Genomic DNA, 10,867 nt, shown 5'->3' on the forward strand with positions numbered 1-10,867 from the left:
ATAAAAACATTTTAGCATAAAAATATTAAACATTTTAACCCCAAACTTGAGATTGGAACTATGCCCTGGACGTACTGACTAGATATCAAACATACTAACTAGACAAACTTCATATTCATTTATTCCTGTCTAGTTTAACAAGTGCGACTAGTCTTTTTTTGGCCTATATTTTAGATATCTAGTAGATTTTAATCTACAACTCAAATTCAGCTTTTTAGGCAAGACATCTGTTTGTACACCTATTATACAAATTTTTATCAAAAATGCTTGCTTTGAAAACAATCTAACCTGCAAGTGGGGATGATTTATATTAATAATTATGTTATTTGTTAGAAGTAGTACTTTAAATCACGTAAGGGCAGAATTTTTTAATTTCTGACTTTGAATTTCTGGATAAACTATACATTTAAATTTGGATAAACATACCTCGTTTGATATCGATCATCTTTGTCTTGGATTTCTTCTGCCTCTTTGACTCTTTACCCTTTTTCTTCTTCTTTGCTGTAGGTTCAGAATCTGATGAGTCTGTTGATTCTGATGAATCTGAAGATGTATCAGTAGATTGATTCTTCTGTGATGTAGCAATAGTGTATGAGGATGAGGATGCAGTCGGGGCAGGTGAATTAACAGTTTCACACCTCAGACTAAGGGCTATTACAGAGAAAAAATACAATGTATTGAGAACATAAAACTACAAGTCATTAAATAATTTAATCACACTTAATGTAGTGACACTTAAAAAAGGCAGATTTCTTTTTCTTAATCCTTTTATAATATATGCCAAATACGTGAGCATGATGTTAGCAACCATTCATAATGATAGGGGTATGTAAAATAGTGTTACCTTAATAAAAAACACACATAAAAGTTAACATAACACGGAAACAACACAAAAATGTACCATCCTCCAGTCTTGAACGGAGATAATTCCTGTCATCCATCAGAAAGTCAACTTTCTCTAGCAAATGAAGTATCTTCTCCTTTTGAATTTCAATAGTTTTTTTGGCTTGTTCAGGAGATAATTGTGCAGTGGGTGCTCCTTTTAGAAAAGAAACCAGTTATGTAACTTTGCTCGAATGAATGACTGAATGATTACATATTGTATCTTACATGAACTAGACATGATTAAAAAACATGTATACTTAAAGAGACAGTTCACCCAAAAAATGAACTTACTCAACCACAGGTCATCCTAGATGCAGAAGGCCTTTAGTCACACTTTATTTTGATGGTCCGTTTGTTGAATTTACATGAAGTTACATGACATCTACATGCCAACTAATTCTCTTTAGATTATAAGTAGACTGTTAGGTTGGGGTTGGGGTTAGAGTTAGTGTAAGTTGACATGTACTTGCAAAGTTGAATGTCTGTTGAATGTCTGTTGAATGAGCAGTATCAACAGATATTAAGCAGACAGTCTACTAATACTCAAACGGACCATCAAAATATGATTAACATAAAATGAACCGTGTAAGTCATTTACTTACCACCTGATGAGCTTGATGGATTTTTCGATTGAACCCTTTTGCGTGAAGGTAAAACTATGTGTAAGCAAAAATAAACTCAATTTGATTAAGGGTGAATTGCATAAAAAGTATACAAAATAAAGTACAGTAGAACTGTTAGGTCTCGAAAAAACATGTTGATGCCACAGGGCTGTCACGTATCTTCCAGTCAGGCTAATAAAACTATCTGATTAATATTAAATATAAAAATCACAAGATTAAAAATAAATAAAAGATTCATTAAAGTGAACAAGGCGTCGACTTAAATCGTAGAGTCTTTCTGTCTATTGTTTCCTCCTTACTTTCTTGTTTAATGACAATAGCGCACATAAACTCATAAATCCCGATTAGAAACCGAAAATCTTGGTTCTAAATGTTCAGTTGTCCAAATGATCGGTTCCTTAAAAAGAGGCGCGATTCACTTTACTAGGCGTGGCGATTTATAATGGTGGCGGGAGTTTCGCACTTGCAAGTCAAACTCGGCCTATTGGAGGAAAGCACAAACAATGCTACTGACAAAAATCTTGCTTTTTGGGACTCAGAAACCATCTACTAAAAGTAATCTCAAGCTCATTAAATGAGAGTACATTGCTCAATATGTGGTCATGACATGAAGTTCACGAGAAATCATAGAAAGTCACATGGTTTTTATTGGTGAGTGTTGGTCAGTTCATATATATATATATATATATATGGATGGGTAAGATTAGATTAGATTAGATTAGATTCAACTTTATTGTCATTACACATGTACACGTACAAGGCAACGAAATGCAGTTTAGGTCCAACCAGCAGTGCAATAGCAACAAGTGCAGGATGCAGGTATAAGTTATAAAGTGCAGTTATAGAAAAACTATGGTGATACAGTATTTACAGATGGATGTGCTATGAACATTATATACAGGTTGTATTAGCTATGAACAGAGATTTAAAATAAAAGAATATATGTACAGGATGCTATTAATAGCAGAAGTGTGCAGATAGATAAACATAATTACAAATGTATATGTACAGTGGGTGTGTACATAATTAGAAATGTCCATGTGCAGTGGGTATGTACAGTTCAAATAAGTGCAATGTAGTGCAATGAATATGTGCAAATTTAAATGTGCAAATGTTAAACAGTGTAGTGATTGTGAGGAGTATAAGTTAGAGGAGTGTGGGGGTGTATTGGGGGGGGGGGTGGGGTGGGGGGGTGGGGGGGGTTGGGCAAAAGAGTCAGTGAGGGGCAGAGTTCAAAAGGGAGACAGCTCTGGGGAAAAAGCTGTTCCTCAGTCTGCTGGTTTTTGTCCAGGGGAGCCTGAAGCGCAAGAAACAGTCTGTGAGCAGGGTGAGAGGTGTCCCTAAAAATACTGCGTGCTCAGACAGCGTTTCTTCTGGATGCCCTCAATGGCTGGCAGTGTAGTCCCTGTGATGCGTTGGGCAGTTTTCACCACCCGCTGCAGTGCCTTACGCTCAGCAGCAGAGCAGCTTCCATACCAGACTGTGACACAGTTGGTCAGGATTCTTTCTATTGTGCAGCGGTAGAAGTTCACCAAGACAGCTGATGAAAGCTGGTTCTTCTTAAGTTGCCTTAAGAAAAATAGGCGCTGGTGAGCCTTTTTGACCAGGCTGGAGGTGTTGGTGGTCCAGGAAAGGTCCTTTGAGATGTGGGTCCCTAGGAACTTGAAGGATGAGACAGGCTCAACGGCCATCCCATTAATGTGGATGGGATCATGTGAGCCTGTTCTTCCCTTCCTGAAGTCCACAATGAGCTCCTTGGTCTTGTTGGTGTTGAGGAGCAGATTATTGTCGGTGCACCAAGTGGCCAGATGCTGTATCTCCTCCCTGTAGGCAGTCTCATCATTATTGCTGATTAGACCAATCACTGTGGTGTCATCTGCAAATTTGATGATGGTGTTGGATCTGTTCACAGGCCTACAGTCGATGGTAAAAAGGGAGTAGAGGAAGGGGCTCAGCACACAGCCCTGTGGTACACCAGTGTTGAGTGTGACGGTGGTGGAGCAGATGTGGCCTGATCTAACATTCTGAGGTCTGTTAGTCAGAAAGTCCATAACCCAGTTGCAGAGAGATGCGTCGATATCCAGGTCTCTAAGTTTGATCATTAGCTTAGAGGGTATGACGGTATTGAATGCTGAGCTGTAGTCAACAAACAGCATTCGTGCATAAGTGTTTTTATTGTCCAGGTGAGTGAGTACAGAGTGCAGTGCTATGGAGACGGCATCTTCTGTGCTCCTGTTGCCACGGTAGGCAAACTGATGTGGGTCCAGTGTGCATGGCAGAGAGTCTTTCAGGTGTGCCAGGACCAACCACTCGAAGCACTTCATGATGATGTGAGTGCTACAGGGCGGTAGTCATTCAGATATGTTGGGCTGGAGTGTTTGGGCACTGGTACAATAGAGGTGGTTTTAAAGCATGTTGGCACAGTTGCTAGGTTAAGCGACAGGTTGAAAATGTCTGTGAATACCCCAGCGAGCTAATTCAGAAAATATATAGGATTTAGAATGTGACTACTAGAACATTCATCTGGTAAATAAAAAGTGAAAACTACTAGGCTATATTTATTATTGTTTTTTTCTGAAAATGTTTTTAATGGATGCAATGCATGAATGTTTCAGTTCGAACTTACTTGGAAATATTGACCTTTATAGGACATGCAGACATAAAAGTCACCGGGGCAAGAAAACCAGTCGAACAGTGAGAATTGGATCTTTGTTTGAGAAATCAAAACTTAGCTTGTCGTCATGGCTTATATTCATTTACAGGTAAGTCTATTTGAAGTTACTTATTGAATGCTTGTGCAGACAGCATTGATATTTTCAACACATCCTTTCAGTTTTTTTCAGACATGCAAAAGCTTGAAATCAACAGTCCAATAAATGTTGTTTTTATTCTTAAATAGCATTAAAAACACATATTACTGGCAGGCTCAGCCAATGCTCATGTATGGTTAAAAAAAGTTTATTCAACTGTATACTTTTAGACAAAAATAAACTACATAAATTATACTTTGTTTACTTTTTATGTATTTTTTATGTTTAATGAAATTTACTTTATAACTTTTGGTACTTTTGTAATTGTACTTAATATTGCACTTAAGTGTACTTAACTTACTAGACAACTTATTAATTGACAGAAAAAGTCAATAGTTTATTGGGTCTATACTTCTTAATTGACAGATACTTAAAAGTATTCTAAGTATTCTACAAAATTATCAGTGGCCTTTTAGTCTAAGAGTAAACTGTATGTTTAAAATGTCTGAACTGAAAAGCAACCCATTGTAGTTAAGATTAGCTTAAAATGCATCAGTGTCATTGTTTTGTAACAAGATGCAGCACATCATTAATGTGTTACTCTATTTTTTTATAAAAGCTACTTAAATTCCATATTTTAACTAAAGCCTGCCCTGGTGAAGAAAAACCCAAAACAAATAGGCTAAGTATTCTTGCAGCCAGGCTAATTGTCAATAGGCTTACTTCAAATGTGTTCCTACTTGAAATAATAATCTTATTTTGGACGAACTAATTTTGTGCTAGGTAGAATTTATTTGAAATTAAATTATAACTCATACCATTACATGCATTTAGTGTACTTTTATGTTCTAAAAAAACTTTACTTATACTTAGTTAAGAAACAACTTAAAGTATACTTAGTATACTATAAATATAGGTCAGTGAATGTCCCCACGCGAACACAGGGAGAACTCCACACAGAAATGGCAACTGACCCAGCCTGGGCTTGAACCAGCGACCCTCTTGCTGTGAGGCGATTGTGCTACCCACAGCGTTACCGTGACACCCTTCTATAATATAGGGTATAAAAAAAGATACAATGTTGTAACAATGAAGGTACAAACCCTTGTCACTAGGGCAATACATTTTTTTGGAACAGAATTGTACCTTAAGACAAAGAAACAAATTTGTACCATTGCAGTTTGTACTTTTATTCAATTCAATTCACCTTTATTTGTATAGCGCTTATACAATGTAGATTGTGTCAAAGCAGCTTCACATAAAAGGTCACAGTAAATAGGAACAGTGTAGTTCAGTTTGTAGTGTTTAAGTTCAGTTCAGTTGAGCTCAGTTCAGTGTTGTTTAATAATCACTTCTGAGAGTCCAAATATTGAAGGGCAAATCCAACGATGCGCAGCTCTACAGATCCCGAACCATGCAAGCCAGTGGCGACAGCGGAGAGGGAAAAAAAAAAACTTCACTAATGGCAGAAGTGAAGAAAAAAAGCCTTGAGAGAAACCAGGCTCAGTTGGGCACAATCATTTTAATTTCTCCGCTGGCCAAACGTCTTGTGCAGAGCTGCAGTCTCAGTGGCGGAGGCTGGAAGCTGGCCTCAGCGAAGACTCGTCTGTCTCTGGAGCGTCAGAGGAATCAGTCTCATGTTCTCCACTCTTCCATGACCATCACAGTAGCTGCTCAGGATTCGGCCTGGTCCAGGATATGGAAACCTTGGGATCATCTCGTCGTTGGTCTTGGATCGAATCAGTGACTCTACATAGTCTGAGGGCCTCGGGAAGAGTATCCCCAGATGAAAATGGAGAATAAAGAAAATAATTAGCGTAGCTGATGTTCACAGTGTATATCAACAAGATGCATAACCTGTGTGGAAGCCCCCTAAGTGGTGCACTAAGTGTATGCTTTACTGAACAGATAGGTCTTTAATCTAGTTTTGAATTGGGAGAGTGTGTCTGAGCCTCGGACGTTATCAGGAAGGCTATTCCAGAGTTTAGGAGCTATAAATGAGAAGGCTCAACCTCCTTTACTCGACTTTGCTATTCTAGGTACTACCAGAAGCCCTAAGTTTTGAGACCTTAAAGAGCGAGTTGGATTGTAGCGAGACAGAAGGTTGGTTAGATAAACAGGAGCTAGATTATTTAAAGCTTTATATGTAAGAAGCAATATTTTAAATTCAATACGAAACTTAACAGGCAGCCAGTGTAAGGAGGATAAAATTGGGGTGATGTGATCAAATTTTCTAGACCTGGTAAGAACTCTGGCAGCTGCATTTTGTACTAATTGAAGTTTGTTAATAGAGGATGCTGGGCAGCCAGCAAACAGAGCATTACAGTAGTCCAGCCTAGAAGTCATAAAAGCATGGACTAGCTTTTCTGCATCTGAGATGGATAGCATACTTCGTAACTTAGCGATATTTCTCAGATGAAAGAAAGCAGTTTTTGTGACATGGGATATATGATTTTTAAAAGTTAAATTGCTGTCTAATATGACACCCAGATCTTTTATAGTAGAGCTAACACTAACTTTGTATCCCTCTAATTGTAGGTCGAGTTGTGAGATCTGCTGTGTACAGGATTTAGGCCCAATAAGTAATAATTCTGTTTTGTCTGAGTTTAAGAGAAGATAATAGTTGGTCATCCAGTCTTTAACATCTTTAATACACTCAGTTAGCTTGGACAGTTTAGACGTCTCGTCAGGTTTAGTTGAAATATATAATTGAGTATCATCTGCATGAGAGTGAAAGCTGATCCCATGTCTTCTAATAATGTCTCCCAGGGGTAGCATGTATATTGTAAACAGCAAAGGGCCTAAAACTGATCCTTGAGGCACCCCGTATTTTACTGGGCTGATTTGTGAAGGCTGTCCATTAATATTCACAAACTGGTAACGGTCAGATAAGTATGATTTAAACCATTGTAGGGCCTGTCCCTGGACACCTGTAGACTTTAAGCTGTATGACTATTATACCATGGTGTAGTTTTATTCTCTCTAGCCTTTTTTAGTTTGATGGGTGCCACAGTATTTAGAGTGCTAGTAAAGATGGCATCCATACTGCTGGTTACTACATCAAGGTCATTTGCGTTTGCGGGTGCATTTCGAAGTAGAGAAAGATCAGGTAAGTTATTTATAAATTCATTTTTGGTGGATGGAACAATAGTTCTACTAGGGCGATATATTGGAGCGGATCTGCTAATTTCAGGTAAACACAGCTTATATAGTAAGAGGTAGTGGTCTGTAATATCATCACTTTGTGGTATAAAGTCTACATCAATGACCTCAATTCCATAAGACAGAATTAGATCTAGTGTATGCTTTAGGCGATGGGTTGGACCAATAACATTTTGCTTTATCCCTAGTGAAACTAGTAAATCCATAAACGCGAGCCCTAATGTGTCGTTAGCATCATCTATGTGGATGTTAAAGTCTCCTACAATTAGTATTTTATCAGTTTTAACTAGTAAGTCAGAGATAAAATCAGAAAACTCTTTTAGAAAATTGACATAGGGTCCTGGGGGTCCATAAATGGAGCGAGAGATAACATAGGTTTTTGCATAGTGTTTGGAAGGACAACATTAAGCGCGAATACTTCAAGGGAGCTAAACATAAGTTCGTTTCTCTGATTAACATTAAGAATATCACTAAAGATTGACGCGACTCCACCACCACGACCAGTTTGACGAGCCTCATGCTTATATAAGAATCCTGGAGGAGTTGCTTCATTTAAACTAATATAGTCATTTTGTTTCAGCCAGGTTTCAGTGAGACAGAGTGCATTAAGATTGTTATCTGTTATTATTTCATTTATGATAAGTGCTTTAGGTGCTAGTGACCTGATGTTTAGGAGACCAAGCTTCATGAAATTTGTATTTTCACTTTTTAGTGGTTTTTCTGGTTTAATTCTTAATAGATTATTTCTGGTTTCTTGATCTAATAATGCGAGGAACAGACACAGTCTCTATGGGGTTAGCTAGGTATGCATTACTGTTATTTATGTGGGACGAATAGGACTCTGTATGGCTAAATTGTGAATTTTGTGAGTTTTTACTTACTAGTCAGATAGAGTGAAGTATTCTGGAGATGTTGTCCAACAGGAGTTCAGCTCCAGCTCGACTGGGGTGCAGCCCGTCAGCGCGGAAAAGCCTAGGACGCTCCCAGAAAAGATTCCAGTTATTGGCAAAGAGCAATTTCTGTTCTTCACACCATGTTAATAGCCATTCATTCAGAGCAAAAAGTCTACTGAACCTTTCATTTCCTCGGCGGTAGGTAGGAAGCGGTCCAGAAACAATGATCTGCGTGGCGGGCGAGGTGCGTCGAACCGATATATATATTGTAATAAAAGAGACACTTATGTACCTTTTTAGAACAATTGTGCACCTTTGTTTCAATTGTACCTTAAAAGGTACAGAACAGTATCATAAGAGGTTTTTTCTGTACCATATAAGGTTCAACTTTTACAACAGTACAAACCTGTTCCTTAAGGAACATTATTTGTACCACCGTGTACCTTTTTTCTGAGAGTGTAGGGCAGCAGATAATGTAAAGTGCAATGTTACAATGTTTTTGTTTTTATGTATCCTATTTATAGGTTCACTCAAGGATTGCAAATGAGACAAATTGATATGACGCAGGATGATATTGCAAAAAGTTCAAGTACTCTCTCTAAGATGTATCCTGAGAAAGGTTTGCCATTCAGCCATGAAACGATACAGAAGAGGTGGACAGGTAATCGGAAGTGGTCAAGAATTTGCTGTGCTTGATGAAAGCAACTTCCACTACAAGAGAAAGGTAAATTTAGCACCAGTAGTAATAATTGTAGAATTTTGTAACATACATACATACAGATGAAAAAAGCAAAAGAAACATTATAATATTAGGATATATTTAATATAGCAGTAAAACTTAGGTTGAAACGGTAAACCTTTGACAAGCATGTCAGATGGAACATTCATCTCTGCACTGCAACTGAGCGAGCAGTTGTTATTTGAGCAATTCCATGTAAATGTCAACCTTGCCATAAAAAAAATGAAGTTTACACCAAAATAAAGTTTTTTTGCCTAAGAAATTATTTCACAGTACTTTAGAAATACTCAAAAATGTCTCTGTCAGTGGTTTTTTTAAACTATTATATTTGAATTACAAAAGTCACACAAGTGGCAATTTCACATCTGTCACATGCATAACGCATGTTTTTTTTCCTAATTTAAAGTACAAAACATGTTTACAGATTGATATTTTTCTGGTCCCTTAACTCTGTGGTCAGTTTTTCTGGAAAATATAAACAGAAGTTTCAATATAATGTTAACATATACTTTCTATGTTAATTTATGTTTTGAGTTTTTACTGCAAACGTCACATCCATAACGCTGGAATTGCTCATTTATAGATATGAAAATGTCTTTATAATGTTTGTTATAACGTTAGTTAACAAAAAAATCCTAAAAGATTCGATAACATTTTATAGTTTAAGCATGAACAATGATTTAAACTTACAGAAAATTAAACATTTTTCAATATATATTTATATATTGAATTTTATTTACATATTTTTTTTCACTATATAATTAATGTTTAAAGATTAATTACATCACTATGCAAATGAGTGGTGACGAGTAATGTGTTAAGAGCGTACTATGTGTATTGAATCATTCATTATAGAGCTCTGTTTAGAAATTCTGATTTATCTAGTAACGAAAAGGTCAGTCATAATAGTAATAATTAGTCTTTAATAATAAGTTTATTAAACTAAGTAATGAAACTTATGTTATTTTGTCTCTTTTTTTCCTGAAGCAAAGCGACTAGTGTCTGTCACACAAACGAAACCATGATTGTCAGTACTTATAGAATAAAGCAGCTTTTGTAGCATCCATACTCCTAAACAAAACTTTACAAAAGAACCAAGTTCCACCAGAATAGTGATGTTACTACCGAATAGATGGGATCTCTGCAGTGACCATTTGGTGGACTAACTAAGGGGATGTATGGATTTCTCAAAGCAAAATATAAAGAGCATAACCACCCACAGATTGTCCTTTAATTTGTGATGCACCTGGTTAACCATTTATTTATGACTCATTCTGAATTTAATTTCATTATCCACATTCCATTACAGTATGGACGAGAAAGAGCAGCAACAACATGGAGACGGAAGAAATGGGTGTGTGGCATGCAAGGTGTAAAAGACAAATCTCGGCACCCTGTCTTGCGCCTTGTGAAAAGAAGATCAAGACAGCAACTTATCCCCATAGTTGTAAAACATGTACGTCCAGGCACAACCATTATTTCTGATGAGTAGAGAGCCTACAGAGGGGCTTTGGCCAATATGGGTTATAGACATTTTACAGTGAACCATTCACAGGGGTTTGTAGACCCACACAGTGGCGCCCATACACAACACCTAGAAAGAGCATGGTTGACATAAAACAAACATATGGAGACTACGAGGGAACAGGACAGAAAAGATGCTTAAAGAACATCTCTCACTCATAGAATGGACTTACTGGCTTGCTGCGAAACACAAGCATGGACCTCTTGGATGCTTGAAAAAAAATATCCATCATCAATTTCCTGTTTAGAGAAAAAAAACTACTGAATATTTATTGCTATAGAATAGAGTGC

This window comes from Danio aesculapii, chromosome 12 (assembly GCF_903798145.1).
Source record: "Danio aesculapii chromosome 12, fDanAes4.1, whole genome shotgun sequence".
Lineage (NCBI taxonomy): Eukaryota > Metazoa > Chordata > Actinopteri > Cypriniformes > Danionidae > Danio > Danio aesculapii.